The sequence below is a fragment of the Mobula hypostoma genome, chromosome 9 (genome assembly GCF_963921235.1).
Source record: "Mobula hypostoma chromosome 9, sMobHyp1.1, whole genome shotgun sequence".
Taxonomy (NCBI): domain Eukaryota; kingdom Metazoa; phylum Chordata; class Chondrichthyes; order Myliobatiformes; family Myliobatidae; genus Mobula; species Mobula hypostoma.
Genome location: NC_086105.1, coordinates 104,604,574 through 104,625,954, shown reverse-complemented (window position 1 = coordinate 104,625,954; position 21,381 = coordinate 104,604,574). Strand labels below are relative to the sequence as shown.

The window sequence follows — 21,381 nt, the reverse complement described above, 5'->3', positions numbered from 1 at the left end:
GCGCAACTTCAGTTAGGTCACTACTAGTCTGAACTATCATGACATCCTTGCCAGCTGATTGGTTAAAACACCGTTCAATCAGCATAACATTTCCCAAAACTTTTGCAGAACTCAGCACTCTGAGTAGCAGTTCATCAGGGCTTGGATTATCCACCCCACTCAGAACACAAGCATTATTTGTGGATAATGTCTTTGAATCACACCACACCTTAATCCCTGCAGTATCCTTAATAAAGTACCTTAATCACTTTCCCTGACACTAATTTGAACACACAAACCATTTAATCAATTCTAAAACAGTCACACAGCATCCGAGAAATCCCAAGACGATGGTCCCCACAAACGTAACCATCTCTCTGGGTTCGTATACAACGTCGGCTCGTTAGCTAACTCTGCCAACAGCCATGTGACTCAGCAGTGAGAAGGCCACCTTTCATAAACAATATATGTCTATTATCGTTATTATTTGGGATTCAGCCGAACAGGAATGCCACGACGTTCCAATAAAAGAAACCGCGATTTGAGTGAATGCTGTGTAAGTACTGCCCATACACAATTATCAGTCAGCAAGAAATAACAGATTGTACATAGGAATAAAATTATAAAGAAAGCATATTTACCAATTTCAGCTTTATCAAAAGAATGAAAAGAAAAGGATATAAGGGCCCATTACAGTTAAACCAGTCTAAATGTGCACATAAACATTGGAGCTCGTCTCTTCCAACTCCAGGTATAACCGTTACAGATGGTTTGACACCCATGGTCTGCATGAAAGCACACGCCATAGTCCGAACTTCCTTCGAAGTCCATCTTGAACAAACTGGCTTACTCTCAGTAGTATTGATGCTCCTCCTTGGAGCCATTGATCTGCACAAAGCACTTCTTGCAAAGGGGACTCTCTTTCCCACAACATTCTGCAGCATCTTCCCTTTTGTCCCGCTCCACAACTCCTGCAAGAAGACCCCAAACAGACTACTGTGCATCACTAATCTCTCTCCACCCCGCGGTCTCTAGAATCTTCTCCAAATTCTGATTGGTTGACACAATGTTCCTAAGTTGAATAGCAGGGCTCCTTTTCTTTAGCTGAAACCAAAACATTCTGCCAGCAGGACACACTGCTTTTGTAGAAATCTGCTAAAATGAAACACCTACAGCATAGCAGTAGAAATTTTAATCAGGGCATTACATATAGTTACAAAGTATCTACAATGCTTCCTTAGAATTACATACAGTTTTCGCACACCTAATTCTTCACACCCACACTCCAGACACCCAAAATGAATATTAATCAATATTGTCTGGTTTGCAATCAACTCCAGCCCACATCTCCAGGAAACTATTTGTTCAGGGCTGCATTTTAAATTCAATCTACAATCTACATTCATGTCTGAAAGTTGGTTGCTGGTGAAATTAATATTTGCTATATACCCTAACATGCCCTAATAGCCCTTCCTCTTGGCCCTCCTGGACAAAAATAAATTTGTTCCAGGAAAGGCCAAACTGTAAGGAAGATCTATTCAAATAAGGCAGCAAAACACTCTGTACTTCAGAACCCCTTCCCCGATTACCTATCATATCCCTATGTGCATCACAATGGATGATAGAGTACAATACTCTACAAGACATGCTAATGGATGATAGAGTACAATACTCTACAAGACTGTAAGCAAAGAATGTTCCAGAAATTTGACCAACAGTCTTTAAAATGCAGCTTCATCATTCATATGCCTGTTGCCTGCTTCCCTGCTGGCCAATTGCAGTTTGATCACATTCTTTATCTTCAGCCCTTCATTCTCTGATAGCTAGAACTCTGCAGTGGCTACCAGTGGTTACTCTCTGGTCAGTGGCACTTGTAAGGCTATGTATCAGGCTCGCAGGCCCTCTCATCAATGTACAGGCAGGGTTTGGGTGGTCTCTATTTGAATGCCTGCAAAGACCTCACCCCAGTGGTACCCCATTCCAGACTGTCCTTTTAATCACTGGTTCAACCACTGTAAGGTCCCAGCTTATTTGTACTCACTCCCCATTCAGGTTGTGGTTCAGCCTTCAGACACTGTGTGAAACTTATTTCCTTTCTCAGTCTGCCACGCCATTGAAATTGTGGAACCTGATGTCTCTCCTGTAACTTGAACCCCTTCCCATCTATTTTCCCCGAATATTTTTCTATACTGAGCTATACAACTAATCATCTGCCTTCAGCCAGCCACCTTCGTTACAGAGTACAGTTACTGTCACACTTTAACATGCTGTTCATGGCCTGCAGTCACGTTTTCTGGGTGTCCTCTGCCTTCACGTTTGTTGTGACTCTGTTTCCATCGGGTGTGGTCAGGTCTGATGCAGCCGGCTGGTGTTCATCACTTAGGCTCTCTGCAATAACATTTTTACTGGGCACATGCCATCTCTCGCTCTGTCTGTGTGGGTGACAAGAAGGTGAGTCAAATGCTTTAATCTGAGTCCAGTGTTTCCAGTGGATACATTGCTGAATCTGCACACAAACACAAGTGTCAGCTGTCAAAAGTACCATCTGCAGTCCTATCCATCCAGAAGCATACCTGTCGTTTCGGGCAACTCGCTCACCATGACTTGGTCACTAGCTTCTCTCTCTGATCCGCAATATGTCACGGCTGCCCTGCTCGATCCTTCAACATGTTACACTGGTTACAGTGGTCCTTCATATCTCCATGAAATCTTACTAAATTGGAAGTTGTACTTTCTTCCTGTACACTTATAATTTCTGTTGCTTCTTATTCTTCTGCTGCCCTCCTCACACTGATGTCTGCCCACTCGTTCCCGTTCTGCTCTTTACTATCCCCTTGCTGGTGAGCCTTTACTTCATTCACTGCTACCTCCTCAGGCAGCTGAACTACTTCTAACAGCTCCTGACTGTGCTTGGCTCCAACCCTTGACATGACTCCCACACATCACCATCTCTCTCCTCCCTGCTTGGGGCTGCTGTCTCTCTGAGGGCCATGTTAGCTGATTTGTGGATCACACATGTTCACTGTTCCTGTCTTGTCCTTGTTATTACTCCTTTTCATGAGACTATGATAGCACTTGCCTTGCTCAGTGTGTCTATCCCCAGGATGGTACCTTCTTTGTTTGGGTTCACCCAAAAATCTACAGGAAGCTGAACTCCCTCAGTCTCAAGAACCTGGGGCTGACTTCTCTCTGCCCTCGTTGTTTCACCTCCTGCACCGGTAATGTAAATTGCCTCTCCATTCTTGGGCAAGGGTAGATCAGTTACTGATACTGATGACCCCATGTCCACTAACATTTCACATTGCTGGCCCCCTAATAAACCTCTTGTGTACATCTGTGGATAACCACCACTGGCAACAGAGGTAGCCCTCAGCCATTTGTCTGACCATCATGTTGGAGGCTACGCAGACAGAATATAAGGTGTTGCTCCTGCAACCGGAGAGTGGCTTCATCCCGACAATAGAGGAGGCCGTGGATTAACATGTCAGAATAGGAATGGGAAATGGAATTAAAATGGGCGGTCAATGGGAAATCCTGCATTTTGTGTTGGACAGAGCAAAGGTTGCTCGGCAAAGCGATATCCCGATCTAAGTCACGTAGGGGAGGTACACCGATATACAGGAAGCCACATCGAGAGCACCAGCTAGAGTCGATGACCCCAACAGACTCGTAGGTTGAGTACCGTCACAGTTTGAGGCCCTGAATGGTACTGAGGGAGGAGGTGTAGCGCTTGTTCCACTTGCAAGGATAAATGCTAGGAGGGAGATCAGTGGGGAGGGATGATTGGACAAGGGAGCTGCGTAGGGAGCGATCCCCGTGGAAAGTGGAAAGTGGAGGGAGAAAGATGTACTTGGTGGTGGGATCCCATTGGAGATGGTGGAAATTACGGAGAATTATGTGCTGGATGCAGAGGATAGTGGGGTGGTAGGTGAGGACAAGAGGAACCCTATCCTTGGTGTAGTGAGGAAGAGGCTGGGGTGAGAGGACATCTGTGCAAATGGAAGAGATGCAGTTGAGGACAGAATTGATGGTGGAAGCCCCTTTCTTTGAAAAGACGGGACGCTCAGATGATCTGGAATGAAAAGCCTCATCCTGAGGGCAGATGCGGCGGAGGTGGAGGAACTGAGAGAAGGGGATGGCATTCATACAAGTGACAGGCTGTGAGAGTCAGTAAGTTTATAAAAAATATCAGTCGATTGACTTGTCTCCAGAGATGAAGAGAGAGATCAAGAAAGTGATCAAGAAAAGAGAGAGATCAAGTTGCTGAAAATGGATCAAGTAAAATTGAAGACAGGGTGGAAGTTAGAGACAAATTTGATGAAATAGACAAACCTAGCATGGATGCAGGAAGCAGCACCAATACAGTCATTGATGTAGCATAGGAAGAGTTGGAGGCCAATATAGATGAAGGTTTAGAACATGGACTGTACTACGGAGCTGATAAAAAATGGCAGGCATAGCTGAGTTCAGTGAAACCCTCTCTCACTGTCCCCCCTCTGTGATCTCTGCTGCTCTCCGACTCTTTGACCATGTGCTCACCCAGACCTGCCACCACAGCCACGTATCCTTCCTGGGGACCTGACTTCGCTGCCATCTTGTGCCACATGGCTTCCAGATCTGCTTTCAAGTTTCTCAGCGAATCTGGACACCTCCATACCAGTGACACTTACACTGGTTTCAGTGATCCCGAATGGATTCAACTGTCTCCACTTTAACACTCTTCTCCCCAATTCTAACATCACACCCTCTGAACACGCTGCTCTTGATTTTCTCCACAAAAATCCCAACTGCACGATCAAAGCCGTAGGTAACGGGGGTGCTTTAGTAATCTGGTGGACTGACCGCTACCTTGCTGAGGCCAAGAGGCAACTCTCAGACACCTCCACTTACTTATCCCTTGAACAGAACCCCACTAAGGAGCATCAGGCCATTGTCTCCTACACCATCACCAACCTTATTGACTCTGGAGATCTCCCATTCACGGGCATCAACCTCATAGCTCCCTTAGGCTTCAGTTCCTGTTTCTATTTCCTCACCAATTAACTTCCAGCTCTTTACTTCACCCCCTCTCTCGCTCACAGAGTCACCTATCACCAGCCGCCTTGTATTTCTTTCACCTCTCACCCACCTTCTTACTCCGAATTCTCCCATTCCTTCCCAGTCCTGAAGAATGGTCTCAGCCCAAAGCTTCGACTGTTTGCTCTTTTCCACAGATGCTGCTTGACCTGCTGAATTGCTCCAGCATTTTGTATGTGTTGCTTTGGGTTTCCAGTATCTTCAGAATATCTCTTGTTTCTGCTGCTTTAGTTTCCCTGAACAAGTATATATGAACCCTACCGGCATCCTAAATGGTCAGTAACCACCCATCACAACTGGTGGCCCTGTTTCACCAAATTAACACAAAAATGTTTGGTCTTTTACGTAAACACACATGCACATATACCTCACTACTTCTATTTCTACCAGTTCAGCTCTTCGCCGAGTTCAGAATACTTCGTGATCCTGTAGTCACCAACCTGAACAGAACCAAATGTGAGTGCTAATTTTAAAAATACTCACCCACTTAGACTGCTGAGATCGCTGGTCATGTGATGGGGTCACAAATGTATCCCGGATGAGCCCCCAATTGTTGTATCATGAACAAAGTCATCAGAGAGACACTGAAGCTGGTGGATATAGAAGTGTTTTATTCAACAAAAATGAGCAGTAGGCATCATGTTGAGACACTCGAGGATGAAGAGGCTCCCCGACTCAATACATTGTTTTATGCTAAAAATCAAAGGTAACAGCAGGACAATTTCTATAGTTACAATATATCTACCATGCTTCCTTTGTGTTACATATGGTTTTCACACGCCTCCTTCTATGCACCCACACACTCCAGACACCCAAAATGAACGTTAACTGGCATTGTCTGGTTTACAATCAACTCCAGTTCACAGCTCCAAGAAAACTGTTGTTCAGGGCTGCATCTTAAATTCAACCTACAATCAACGTTCATGTCTAAAGATTGGTTGCTGGTGAAGTTAATATTTGCTATATACCCTAACTCCAGAATATACCCTTATATTTTATAAAATGTAAAAGGAAGCTGCATTGTTTGACGAGTTTCCAGCCAATCTAATCTGGACTATTTTAACTATGATATCTGATAGGAAATAGCTTGTACAAACTGAATCCAAATTTGGCGGGGTGGGGAGAGGGCAGGAAGCCACTCACAACTTCCTTTTTAACTTACTCACTTTCTTAAATGTTAACATAAAAAGGTGAGTAGCTCAGAAGGTGTCACATACACACACTATGACTGCTTTTATTTTACAGCAGTGAACACTTTAAACATCTATACATCTTGAGTATAGGATATTTATATCTGTTATTAAGGACTTACATGATTCTTGCTTGGTGAATTTGTAAATAGTGGCCTCTACTAAATTCGGTTCTACAGAGAGACAAGTCTTGCTGATCTTATTGAATGCTGAGAAGTATTTATTACAAGTTATTGGCATCATCAGGCACACCACAATCATTATGCAGTTAAAGCGACATATACAAAATACTGAAGGAACTCAGTAGGCCAGGCAGCATCCATGGAAATTAATAAACAGTCAAAATTTTGGGCTGAAGCTCTTCTTCAGGACCGGGAAGGAAGGAGGAAGACACCAGAATAAAAAGGTGGGGGAGTGGGTGGGGAAGGAGGATAGCTAGAAGGTGATAGGTGAAGCCAGGTAGGAAAGATAAAAGGCTGGAGAAGAAGGAATCTGATAGGAGAGGAGAGCAGACAATAAGAGAAAGTGAAGGAGGAGGGGGCCCAGATGGAGGTGATAGGCAGGTGAGAAGAGGTAAGAGGCCAGATTGAAGAATAGAAGAAGAGGGGAGGGGGACGGAATTTTTTTACCAAAAGGAGAAATTGATTTTCATGCTATCAGGAGGCTACCCAAATGGAATATAAGGTGTTGTTCCTCTACCCTGATGGTGGCCTCATTTTGGCAAAAGAGGAGGCCTTGGACCAACGTGTCAGCTAAATGTGTTAAGTACAGAATTCCATAGGTTTGTAACTTGAAATAAGTTCTTTACACACTTAAGACTAATTTTAGAGCTGAAAAGTTCTGTAATGCCAACAAAATCTGCCACATGATGCCAAGATGGGACTCAGCAAATTACTGTACCATCATATTGTACCAGGATCATATACTTAACAGCTATTACTCTAATAACTGACAGTCAGGCATCTAAGGAATGTCACCAATGCAGAAACTCAAGTAAGTGCACTTACAGAGATTGAAAAGGAAAAGAAAAATGTATCAATTTGCAGGGTTTTGATATATGGGAGAAATAGGACACAACACTGTACTGAATGGCTTCCTTCTTTGCAGTATCAAGCACTGAGTAGGGACAGTCCGGCATTGCTTGTGAAAAATCATATCTCACAAATTTGATTGACTGGAGATCATGTCTCACAAATTTGATTGAGTGTTTTGAGTATGTGACTAAGAGAAATGACAAAGGCCAGGAAGTAGATATTGTTTATATGGACTAGAGCAAGGCTTTGGAGACAGTAGACTGGTCTGGAAAGATAAAGCACTTGGGATTCAGGATATGTTAGCAAATTAGACACAAAATTAGCTTGGTGGCAGGAGACAATGGGTGGCAGTGGAGGAGTGTTTTCAGACTGATGATCTGTAACCAATGTTTTCAGACTGATGATCTGTAACCAATCAGTGGTGAGCTACAGTGATTAATGCTGGGCTCTTTATTGGTAGCCATGTAGTATATTATACCTTCATGATTTGATAGAGAATAAAGCCGGCACGATTACAAAACTGGCAGATGCTGCTAAAATAAGTGGTATAGCGGACAGTGAAGAAGGTTTGTCTAAGGTTACAGCAGCATCTAGATCAATTGGGAAAGTGGGAAATGAAATGGCCAATGGAATTTAACACAGTTAAGTGAGAAGGGATGCATGTTAGTAAGTTAAACCAGACCAGGATATACAGAACGGATGGCAGAGCACTGGGGAATGTTGTTGAACAATGAGACTTCGGAGTACAAGAACATAGTTCCCTGGAAGTGGTGACTCATGTGGCTAGAGTGGTGAAGAATGCATATGGTATGCTTGTTTCCATTGGCCAAGGCATTGTGGGTAGGAATTGGGATGCTGTCTTACTATTGTTCAAATTATTGGGTTGGCCACTCTTGGAATATTGTGTTCAGTTCTGATCTCTATTGTAGAATGAAGTCAAAGAGCATGCAAAAATATTCGTAGAATGTTTCCTGGTCTGTTCCTGCTCCTGGAGAAAAGGAGGTTAAGGGATGATAGGGATCTATAATGTTACGAGGGGCATAGATAGGGTAGATTATCACAGTTTTTGTCCCAAGTCAGGGGAGTCTAAAACTAGAAGGAAGAAGAGGGGAAAGATTTAAAGAGGATCCAAGGGGCAAGTTTTCATACAGACATTGGTAAGAATATGGAACAAGCTGCCAAAGGAGGTGGTAGAGATGGGTAAAATCACAATGTTTAAAACACTGCACAGTGCATTTAAATTGGTACATGAATAGGAAAGGTAGGATTACTGCAGAAGGCACCTTGGTTAGCATGGACAGCTTGGGCTGAAAGTCCTGTTTTTGAGCTGTATATTTATGTATCTGTGACAGTAGACATTCCAGAACTTTAAGAATTACCAGACTGTGGGTACTAACAATCAAAGAGGAACAGAATGTAACTGACTGAAGAGCCCTGATAATAATAATAGCTTCTTTACTAGCAAAAGAAAGCTACAGATTCACTGATGCCATAGTCTGAAAATTGAATTTCAAGAGAATTTAAAGATACTTTTGCCTTGTGTTACTCAGACAGTATTGCAAAATTTCAAAAAGTACTTTAGCTGCAAAGTCTTCCGAAGTGCAGAGTTTTAGTTTTAACATGAACTCATTCATAGGATCTCATTCCTGGCAGGTTTGTCATTTATTGAGAGACTAGTTAAGAGTTAACCATATTGGTTTTTCTGAAGTCACACATTGCTCAGACCTAATAAGGACTGAAGATTTCATTCCCCGACTATAAGTGAAACAGAGGTATTTTTTACAACAACTCCATTATTCCAGATTTGTGTAATTTCCCTCACTGCCAGAGTGGGTTTCACCAGAATCAATGGTTTATTCTTGGATATACTAATCTGGCCACTTAACCACTCTGATACAGTGCCACTGTGCAAGTCAATTCACAAATACTGTAAGTAATTTTTTCAGCTTGATGGTATATTATGATACAAGAATGAAAATATGCATCTGCTGAAGTCTCATGGAAAATGTTGATGGATTTTGCTTTGCCTCAGAGCTAGAATACATAAATTATCTTTAATCATTATTTGCCTCTGCACATCCCACCTAAGTATATACAATCTTTTCCTAGCTTTTAAAGTTACATCTGAAAGACATGCAAAAATTTTCAACTAGAAAGGAGAAGTTTCTTAACAATATAAAACACAAATACATAAGAAATCGAAACAGGACTAGGTCACTCAGCCACTCTCAGGCATATCTATGGGCTCCTTTAATATCTAATAATCCATCAAGCTCTATCTTGAAGATACTACGTGACTGAGTATCTGCAGCCCCCTTGACTATGTAGGCTGCTGCCCATGTATAGAGTTCCAAAGATTCATTACCTCCATCCTGAATGACTAATCCCTTTATTTGTGGCAGAGAGGTTCTACAAACCCCAGCCTAGAAAATATTAACTCCGCATTTACCCTGTAAATCCCTTGTATTGTGTAGGCTTTTTCAGAAATGGATATTCACTTTGATATAAACCAGGAGTCCCCAACCTGGGACCCACAGACCCTTTGCTTAATGGGATTGGTCCATGGCATGAAAAAGATTGGCAACCCTTGATATAACCCTATGTCTTTAAATCATTAGGAGAAATATAGTATTCACCTATTTGGTAATTTGGTATTGGCAGACAACAAAAACATTTTTTTGGAGGTCCTACTTATACATTAACATCAAGGTTTGTGTTGCCATGATGATAAGGTTTAAGCAATTAGTCTGCAGATCATGCGCTTGCTGTGGTGAAAGTCATGCACGGAGGAACTCCTGTTACTGGAGGTGTGCAGGCTTTGGTTGTCAATGTGCAGAGGAGCATTGAGAGCTATCAGTTCGTGTTAGAGAGCTGGGTGAAATAAAGAAAGGCTTTTGCTATTAGAGATTAACTGGAATTTACAGGAAAATCCCAAAAGGAGTTTACAGTAAGCAGAAGCATGTGGAGAGAAAGCAAGGAGATCTGAAATACACTGACAATCATTAAGATCTCTGTGTATTGTAATCCAGAGTCACAGTGTAAGACATAAATACAAGAGATTCTGCTGATGCTGGAAATTTTGAGCAATGTCACAAGATGCTGGAGGAGTGCAGGAAGTCAGTCAGCACCTATGGAGAGAGAATAAACAGTTGATCTTTCAACAGGAAGGTGGGGGGAGGGAAAGGGTACAAGCTGAGGTGGGACCATGTGAGTGGGAAGGCAGGTAGGTGGGGGAGGGGGGGAAGAAGTAAGAAGCTAGGAGGGGATAGGTGGACGAGTTAAGGAGCTGTAGAACAAGGGGTCTAATAGGAGAGGACAGTGGACCATGTGAGAAAGGGAGGAGAGGAACAAGAGCGATGTGATAGACAGGTGAGGAGAAGAGAAGTGCTGAGAGGGTAACAAGGATGAGCAATGTATAAAAATGGGAGGAAGGGGGTAGAAATTGGTGGAAGTTAGAGAAATCAATTTTCAGGCCATCAATTTGGAGGCTACTCAAATGTAGTAAGAGGTGTTGCTCCTCCAGTATGAGTTTGGCCTTATCTTGGTCATGGACAAGACCTGTCAGAATGGGAATGTGAAGTTGAATTGAAATGGATAGCCAGTAGGAGATACTAACTTTTGCAGTGGACAGAGCAAAGCGGCTCGACAAAGTCGTTCCCCAATCTGCGTCAGGTCTCACTGATATAGAGGGGGCCTGACAGGGAGCACCGATTACAATAGATGACCACAACAGACTTACAAGTGAAATGTCGCCTCACCTGGGAGGGCTGTTTGAGGCCTTGAATAGTGGTGAGAAATGAGGCGTAGGGGCTGGTGTAGCACTTGCCCTGCTCGCAGGGATAAGTGTCAGGAAGAAGATCAATAGGGAAGGACGAATGGACAAGGGAGACACTTAAAGAGCAATCCCTAAGAAAAGCAGAGAGGGTTGGTGGGAAGAGAGGAAAGGGGAGCAAGAGGAGGGGCTACTACAGCAAGACCAAAGGTCCTTTGATCAAACTCATCTTTGCAAACCATGGTGCCCACCAAGGTTGTCCCATTTGCTCATGTTTTGCCCATTTTCCTCTAAACCTCCTCCTATCCATGTAGGCATACAAATGTCTTTTAAAGTATTTATTGACAGCACACCATTAGTTGAAATTGAGGTGGGACACCTAAGATTCTCTTAATAAAATAAGTAAATTTCAGAAGAAATTTAGTGACTGGATGAAGATTATAAATAAACTGTGTATAAAGGCGGGCTCACTGATTAAGAGCCATGTAATCACCGTCTGATTGACTAAGAAATTACCCAATAATCTTAACTCTATAGCTAATTCAGCTTTAGTAACATTGGCCTAGAAATTTAATTAAGCGTGTATGTTTCTAATGTGTTACAGGATTAAGTTGCTGAACCTAATCAGCAATACATAGCCTGTGTACCCCACACCATGGCAATGGATATCATGCTCCCACGTATGTAATGTACTTACTTACTGCCCACTATGCCACTGGCGTTTAGGGCAGCAATGAAGACCCTCCATCCCTGGCAGTGTTCAGGGCTTCCTTCATTGTGTTGGTAGCTTGGTTTTCACTACTGTCAGTCATGCAAGTCCCAGGTGGAGACTCTGGAATACTGTCGCATTCAGATATAGAGGGTTTCTTCATTGCTGTTTCTATAATAATTTTGTTTCACCAATCAGGATTATTCACCCTGAGCTGAACCACCCAACCTGGAGGACCGATGAACCAGTCTTAGTCTGGCCTCTGCCCTTTGACCTGTTTGGCATGGGTGACCCTACCAAGAGTTAAAGCATAAAACCCTGACTCCAGCCAACATAGCTCTCTGGGTCATTGAGGTACACTAGCCTCCAAACCATGGCAAGGTGTGGTCCTCTTGGAGGATGTACATGAAGTTCTCCATCATCAGTGACCCAACCCAGTACATGCTCTGTTTTCACTGCTGCCATCAGGAAGAAGGTACAAGAGCCTCAGGACTTGCACCAAGTTCATGAGCAGCTACTACCCCTCAACCGCCTTGAACCAAAGGGGATAACTTCACCTATTCATTCATTGAAATGTTCCCACAACCAATGGACTCACTTTCAAAGACCCTTTATTGTTTATTTATTTATTATTATTATAGTTTCTCTGTTTTGCATTTGCACAGTTTGTTGTTCTCTGCACTCTAGATGAATGCCCTGGTTAGGTGGTCATTCATTGATTCTGTTGTGGTTATTATTCTATAGATTTATTGAGTATACCCACAAGAAAATCAATCTCATTGTTGTACATGGTGACGTATATGTACTTTGATAATAAAAATTACTTTTAACTTCGAATTCTGCACAAAAGACGCTGAGCACATCAGTAATAATACAACATATTTTTGCTGCGGTTGCTTCCACATTGGACCACAGATAGGTTACATAGAAATGGTGAAAGCCACAAACAAGAAAACATATCCTGACAGAAGAAATCAGGGCCTCTTGTGCGTAATCAAAGGCATACATCTTACCAGGTTAGGTGTCTGTTACAGAAGGCATCAATAGGCTCGGTGTAGGTGTACTGATGGACTGGCTCTCTGATTTCCTTTCCAAAATGAAGCCCTTTCTCTTTTTCATTTGTGGGCAGAGATTAGCCTCATGTGGTTCAAATCATTGCTCGAGAGGCTGGGCTCCTATCTGCTATCAGCCTCAGAACTCTTCCACAACAGTTCACCTCGAGCAGCCTACGAGCAGTAGTTGCAATTGACCACGGTCATCTTAAGAGTTCCGCACATGAGCACAGGTTTCTTCAAGGCCCACGCACTATTTGTAAAGTGTGGTTAACATATGGAACCACCCGAAAAATTGCTATTTGCACTGCTTACACGCGTATGCTTTGCAGATGATACTGGTTAAATTATTTTATAACCCAGCTAAAAACAATGGCGTGCTGTCAGTATGTGCTTTGTGCTAAAAAACATAATGCACTTTGTGCATCAGAATATTTCAAATGTCCTTGCTTCCTCTCCTTGTTGTGTGATCATTTCACCTTAGAGTGTTGAAGCAAGCAGATGTGATGCCACCTCAGCATATTTATTTAAACAAACTTGAATTTCTAGGCTAAAGCCTTTTGAAAAGTACAAATCAGGAGTTTAGTAAGGAAATAGTAAGGATAATGAAATAATAGATTTGAAATGGTGCAACTCAGGACAAAAACCTTTCGATGTTCATCATCATGAGAATGAGGGGAAAAAGGCATAACCTCCAGCCCCACACCTACTGCATCAGAGCTTCACTTCCCTTCACTGTCCATGATATTCCAGGTACTGCTGCACATGAATTTGAGTGTTTGGCATTCATTGTCATGAAATAACTGGCAAATTGCTGCCCCAACAATAATTTCAACACGAAGTTTAGCTTTACACGCACAAAGCAGGTGAGTTATATATATGACGATGGCCCAGTTTATAAAAAGTTTTGTAAATAAAATTGAATTACCTAAGCAAATTGGAGTGACGTTAGAGATCCTTAAAGTTTTCAGATATTTTAAATTAGTTTATGAAAATTTATGTAATAAATATTTCAGAATCATTGATCCTGACCTATATAGAGAGGTGGTGGTGCGTATAGAAGGCAGAAGATTGCTGAAGAAGCTGGCAATGTGATGGACACAGGGACCCTGCCAATCTTAAGGATTTGTATTTTGTATTTTGTATTTTGTTTGCTATTGTTCCTGTCCAGGAGAAACCAAATGTAGAGCCAGTCCAATGGCTGTGGGGCTCCTCTATCAGCACCTCCGCTCCATCCGCCACAACAGACAGGATCTCCCAGTAGCCACCCACTTCAACTCTGCTTCCCATTCCCATTCAGATATGTCCATACATGGCCTCCTCTACTGCCATGATGAGGCTAAACTCAGGTTGGAGGAGCAACACCTCATATACCGTTTAGGTAGTCTCCAGCCCCTTGGTATGAACATAGAATTCTCCAACTTCCGGTAATTCCCTCCCCCTCCCTTCCTCTACCCCTATGTCACTCTGCCCCCTCCCCCAGTTGCCTATCACTTCCCTCAAGGTTCCGCCTCCTTCTACTACCCATTGTGTTTTCCCCTATTCTTTCTTCACCTTTCCTGCCTATCTCCTCCCTGCCTCCCTTCCCCCACCCCTTTATCTTTCCCCTTACTGGTTTTTCACCTGGAACCTACCAGCCTTCTCCTTCCCACCCTCCCTCCACCTTCTCTATAGGGCCTCTGCCCCTTCCCTCTTCAGTCCTGACAAAGGGTTCCGGCCCGAAACGTTGACTGATCGTTTCCACGGATGCTGCCTGACTTGCTGAGTTCCTCCAGCGTGTTGTGAGTGTTGCTTTGACCCCAGCATCTGCAGAGTATTTTGTGTTTCCATCAGCAGATCACAGCCAATGATCCTCAGGTCAGGGCAGATAAGTGACTGGGGCTGTGGGTAGAGGATGCAAGTAGTCGGGTCTGGAAAGTCTTATGGATCTCTATAGGTTCCTACTCTTCCAAGCCCACTGAGAGTGTTTAATAGAGCAACTTGGCCCTGACTCCTTTTCACACCCAAATTTCCCAAATAACAGAGACTCATAAAGAAGGTGCTGACTTATTGGACTCACATAAATGAGGGAGTAGTTTGTGCAAAACACCTTTCTCTATCAATAAATATCTAAAACATATATGTAAAGTATGAACGATAGCATGTATGTTTGTCCCAAAGATGTGCCTTTTTCATCCTGCAGTTGCTCAGCCAGAAAATGTTGTTGTCATATGTCTTCTATATTTGCCTTTTCATTGGTCCACTTAACAAAAAGATGGATGCCAGAAGTGATAGGATGATCCACAGCTGATGTCATCTCACAGGCTACTCACAACAACCCTGGAACATCTGGGCAGCAAAGGTACATACACTAGGATGCTCCTTATCGATTATAGCTCAGCATTTAATACCATCATTCCCTCAAAACTAATCAATAATTTCCAAGACCTTGGCCTCAATACCTCCCTGTTTAACTGGTTACAATTGGATTCTTGGACTTCCTCGCTTGTAGATCCCAGTCAGTTCAGATTGGCACCTCCTCCACGCTCTCCAACAGCACAGGAGCATCATAGGGCTGTGTGCTTAGCCCCCGCTCTACTTGTTTTACACCTATGACTGTACGGCTAGGCACAGCTCCAACACCATGTTCCAGTTTGCTGATGACACGACTGTTGTGGACTGTATCAAAGGTGGTGAATCAGCATACAGGAGGGAGATTGAAAATTTAGCTGAGTGGTGTTATAACAACGACCTCTCACTCATTGTCAGTGAGGCCAAGGAACTGATTGTAGACCTCAAGAGAGGGAAACCAGAGGTCCATGAGCCAGTCCTCATTGGAGGATCAGAGGTAGAGACGGTTAGCAATTTTGAATTCCTGTGTGACACAATTTCAGAGGACCTGTCCTGGACCCAGCATGTAAATGTAATTACGAAGAAACTACAGCAGTGCCTCTACTTCCTGATGAGGCTGTGGAGATTCAGCATGTCATCAAAAACTCTGACAAACTTCTATAGATGTGTGCTGGAGGTTATGTTGACTGGTTGCATCATGGCCTGGTATGGAAACACCAATGACTTTGAGTAGAAAATCCTACAAAAGGCAGTGGATTTTTCCTAGTACCTCACAGGTAAATCCCTCCCAACCATTGAGCACATCTACATGAAATGCTGTCATAGGAAAGCAGCATCCATTATCAGAGATCCTTGCTACCCAGGCCGTGCCCTTTCCTCACTGCTGCCATCAGGTAGAAGGTACAAGAGCCTCAGGACTCACACCATCAGGTTCAAGAACAGTTACTACCCCTCAACCAACAGGCTCTTGAACAAAAGGGGATAACTATACTCACTTGCCCCGCAGCCAATGATCTCATTTTAAGGACTCTTTATCTTGTTATTTCATTTTCTTGTTATTTATTGCTATTTATTTATATTTGCATTTGCAGTTTGTTGTCTTCTGGTTGATCTTTCATTTATCCTGCTATAGTTATTATTCTATAGATTTACTGAGTATGTCCACAATAAATGAATCTCAGGGTTGTTTGTGGTGACACAAATGTACTCTGCTAATAAAATTTAATAAAACTTAATAATAAAATTTAATAAAACTTTGACAGGAGTGCACCAAAAACCCAATGATCAGACATCGTGGATGCCATTGGCACCCTGGAGGTTATTGAAATCATGTTCCTTAATAGAATTCAGCCTTCCTCCCCTGTTGTCTCCAAACCCATAGAAGTCAGAGGCTTTCTAAAGGAACATTAGACCTGAACTGAGGCTGCCTGGATTCAGTACTCCGAGGCCCTGGTGTACTTTACTAGTGTTATAGTAGAGGACGTTACCCAAAGAGTTCTGTCTTGTATTTCTAGTTCAAAGACAACTCTAAGAGCTTATCTCACCAGTATAACAACCGATAATCCAAAAGTGTATTTCTTCAAAGAAACTTCGTGTTGTTCAATTGTGATATGATTTATAATCATCAGAAGAGAGCTGTACAGGATTACATTTGTGCATTAAGACTTGAGAAAGGTGTAATTATAAGGAGTCATAGAGAACTACAGTACAGAAACAGATTCTTAAACCCTCTGAGTTTATACCGACCATCAAGCACCCATTTACGCTAATCCTGCATTAACCCACTTTCCTTTCATTCTCCCACCTACCCCATGATTCTACCATTTATCTACACAGTCAAGGAAATTTGTGCTGGTGAATTTACCTACCGACCTGCAAGACTTTGCAATGTGTCATAGAGTCATAGAAAAGAAACACAGAAACAGGCCTTTTGGCCCATCTGTTTTATTTATTTATCTATCTATTATGTATTTATGTATTTATTCATTTATTGATTGACTGAGATACAGTGTGGAATAGGCCCTTCCAGCCCCTTGAGCCATGCTGCCCAGCAACCACTGACTTAACCCTTTCCTAATCATAGGACAATTTACAATGACCAATTAACCTACCTACCAGTAGGTCTTTTAGACTGTGGGAAGAGACCGGAGCAACCGGAGAAAACCTACACAGTCATGGGGAGAACGTACAACCTCCCTATATGCAGCAGTGGAAAATGAACCCGGGACACCTGTACTGTAAAGTGTCGTGTTAACCACAACGTTACCATGCTGCCCTATTTAAACTGCCTAGTACTATCGACCTGCACCCAGACCATAGCCCTCCAGACACCTGCCATCCACGAACCTATCCAAACTTCTCTTAAATGTTGAAATGGAGCTTGCATGCACCACTTGCTCCGTGGCCATGGTTGGGAACCAGAGCAGCCAAAGGAAATATCTTTGGGATATGGGAAGAAACCCGGGATAAAACTCATGCATGCATGAGGAGAGCACGCAAACTTCATACAGACAGCGCCCAAAGTCAGGATTGAACCCAAGTCTCCGGGTCTGAGAAGCAGCAGCTCTACTAGATGTGTCACTGCTCCACTCACGGAACAATCTGGAACAGTAGAAAGAAATGATAAATAATACAAAATAAATGAAAAGCAAAGCAAAGACTGAAATTTAAATGCTGACACTATTTTCTTGGATTCTTAAGTAAAGAGGACTGAGAAGCTTTTATGTTGTAATAATAATAAAATATCAAAAATAAAATATTTTAGTGCAATAAATTACGCTTATCTTATAAACTGGGAAAGGCAATATAACACTCAAAACCTTACAGAACGTTTTTCTGCAGAACCATGCACATTTATCCACAGAAATTTTAATAACGAGATTATTAAGTTTTAAAATGAGGTTATTGAGTCACAAAAAATCCACAATGTGGGGACTAACACTGTGAGATCAATCCTGTTCCAATGCAAATTAGAAAGCACAAGATAATAACAGGAAACGTTGACACAAGAAAGATATCTACAGCTAAAAACGTCAACTGAAGTTTTATATCTTCTTCCTGTTCTATTTAAAAGTGAGCTCAAATAGAAACCCAGCAAAACATGCACAATAACTGGGCAGAGGGGAATTCCACCACTGAGTCTAAAGTTCCTCCCTCCCCCCCAGCAGATTAACAATAATTAACTGGAATTGCTCATTTTAGTCAAGTTCAAAGTGAAATTAAGAACATATCAATCACACCTTAAAACAAGTGGTAACCCAACCTCAATGACTCAACTTTTTCTGATTAAGCTGCTTATTTTGGCAGCTCAGCTAAGTAAAGTAGTAAGTGGGTTACTCTACTGTGCATATTTTCCACCCCCAAAAAAAGGTCTGTGAATACTCCTCCTCCTCCTCCTCCATCAGCTAGCTATTTACTGTTTAAAACAATATTTTTCCCATTATGCAGAGAGCTTCAGCACTAATGTGAAAAAATGTTTCGTTTAATCTAAAGAGCCTCCCCAATTCTTACAATGGCTGGTAAATCGGGCCAAAATTTTGCAATAACTTGCTTTGGTTTTCCAGATGCTAAATAAAGGACTTCTCAGTCACACCCAAGGTAATTCGCAGAAATGTGAAGAACAGTACCTTCCAGTAAACTGAAGTTAATTGATTCCTGCAAAGGGACGTTAAACAGTTGTTCTGCAGCAGCCTTTGAACAATTTGCTTCAGACCGTAGTGACAGGACATTTGCTTGCACAGGACGTCCAAAGGGCCGTGAGCTACTGAATAAACCAAACACACTCAGAATTTTTTTTCCATGTGCTTTATGTTATGATGCAAGATGAAAGGGAGTTAGGCAAGACTGGGATTGGAGCTGAATCCTAGGGTTTCAGTGCAGTGACCTACAGAGCCATTGGGGGATGAGGAGAAGTGAGAGGAGTCAGTGAACAGGGACGTTGGGTTGAAGATTGGCACTGGGGCCAGGAGGAGGGTCAGCTACTTAGGACAGGTGGAAGACATGGGCTGGGGAGCAAGATTGTTAGAGACATGCAATAAGATCAGTACTTGGGTCAACAAGTATCGGCACCCAATTGCCCACCATTGAGAACATCTACCATAAACGCTGCCTGGGCAGGGGGAAAAGCATTATCAGGGATGCATCTCACCCTAACCATGGACTTTTTACTCTCCTCCCATCCGGTAGGCGCTGCAGGAGCCTCCGCTCCCACACCAGCAGACACAGGAAGAGCTTCTTCCCTGAGGCTGTGACACTGCTGAACCTGTCATCTCAGTGCTAAGCAGTATTGCATCTGTATTATACTGTCTCAGTACTTTTATATTTGTGTGCTGTAGCACTTTTTTATTCGCAGTTATTTTGTAAATAACACTATTCTTTGCATTTCTGGTCAGCTGCTAAATGCATTTCATTGGCTTTGTATCTGTACTCGGCACAATGACAATAAAGTTGAGTCTAATCTAATCTAATCTAATTGATGGGCATGAGAAGGGAGTGTGTGGATAAGATAGAAGAGCAGATTGAGAGCCAGCTATCTATTTTACTTAAAGGGATCCCACCTGAATTCCATTCCCAGTGCCAGCTAGGGATGTACTCAAGCAATGAAATCTATGAAGGTCTGCATGAGTGGCCTATTGGTCCTTGTAGACAAACAATTATGAATGAAGGGCATACTATTGAAGGACATCCCACGTGTCCAGAGTTTATCGGAATACGGGAGGAAAATGGTGATTGTCATGTAATTCCCAGTATTTCCGTAGTTTATCATTGCATTTGATTTTTCATTGAAAATGGAACTGATTAATGTAGCAGACAAAAATGTGGCACAATTCATTTTAGGCACAAATTTTGTCCTCTCTGAGGAAAATTTTCAGCATGATAATTTGTTCATTATTGAGAATAAAATGTGTTATCATTTGCTTTCTTTTAAGTGAGCTAAATTCATACCATTCCTAAGACTAACAATTAATAGGATAATATATAGGTAACACCTAAAGAAAACAAAATAGAATTTGACTTTTACTTGAAAAGTGAGAAACTGAAATCTGAATCTGATATCATAAACCAAAATAAACACAATCACAAAAGTTTGAAGGCAGAATTGGCTAAAGTTTATGAGGAGAATTGATTAAAAAGTAAAGCAGTCAATAAACAACATCAGATATTTAAAGAGATGTACAGTATAATGATATATATATATTCTACTGAAAAATACATACCTATTCTATGAAAAGTATCATCCAAAACATGGCTAATTAAGTTTGTTATCAAATTGAAGGATTTCCCAGAAAATCTTTAGAGCATATGAAAGGACAGAAAATGTAATAAAGTGGAAAGAATCAGAGGGATCAGAAGTGGAGAGAGTGAGCAGCTTCAAGTTCCTGGGTGTCAAGATCTCTGAGGATCTAACCTTGTCCCAACATATTGATGTAACATAAAGGCAAGACAGCGGCTATACTTTATTAGAAGTTTCAAGCGATTTGGCATGTCAACAAATACACTCGGAAACTTCTATAGTTGGACCGTGGAGAGCATTCTGACAGGCTGCATCACTGTCTGGTATGGAGGGGCTAATGTACAGGACCAAAAGAAGCTGCAGAAGGTTGTAAATCTAGTCAACTCCATCTTGGGCACTAGCCTACAAAGTACACAGGACATCTTTAGGGAGCGGTGTCTCAGAAAGGCTGCATCCATTTTTAAAGACCTCCAGCACCCAGGGCATGCCCTTTTCTCACTGTTACCATCAGGTAGGAGATACAGAAGCCTGAAGGCACACACTCAGTGATTCAGGAACAGCTTCTTCCCCTCTGCCATCTGATTCCTAAATGGACTTTGAAGCTTTGGACACTGCCTCACTTTTTTAATATACAGTATTTTTGTTTTTGCACATTTTTTAATAATCTATTCAATATATGTAATTGATTTACTTGTTTATTTATTATTATGTTTTATTTTATTTATTATTTATCTTTCTCTCTCTGCTAGATTATGTATTGCATTGAACTGCGGCTGCTAAGTTAACAAATTTCATGTCACATTCTAGTGATAATAAACCTGATTCTGATTCTGATTATAGGAATTATAAAAGAAGATAGTTAGTGCCTTACAAAAATCGATAAAGGCATTGAGTAATTAAGATAACTGTAGGTCATTCAGAAGATAAGAATGGGAAATTAATAATGGGACTTTGAACTAATGTTTTGTATCTATCTAAATGATAGAAAGGTCAGAAGCATCCCAG

The 21,381-nt window shown here is 42.0% G+C and overlaps 1 long non-coding RNA gene across 1 annotated transcript; it reads right to left on the bottom strand.

The window, feature by feature from the left end:
• Positions 1-991: 991 nt before the first annotated feature.
• On the bottom strand, positions 992-18,898 carry LOC134351909 (uncharacterized). The gene is made up of 3 exons (XR_010019291.1): positions 18,770-18,898; positions 5,539-5,645; positions 992-2,411 (listed from the first exon to the last, which is right to left on the bottom strand). It is a non-coding gene; the product is annotated as an uncharacterized LOC134351909 (long non-coding RNA).
• Positions 18,899-21,381: the final 2,483 nt, after the last annotated feature.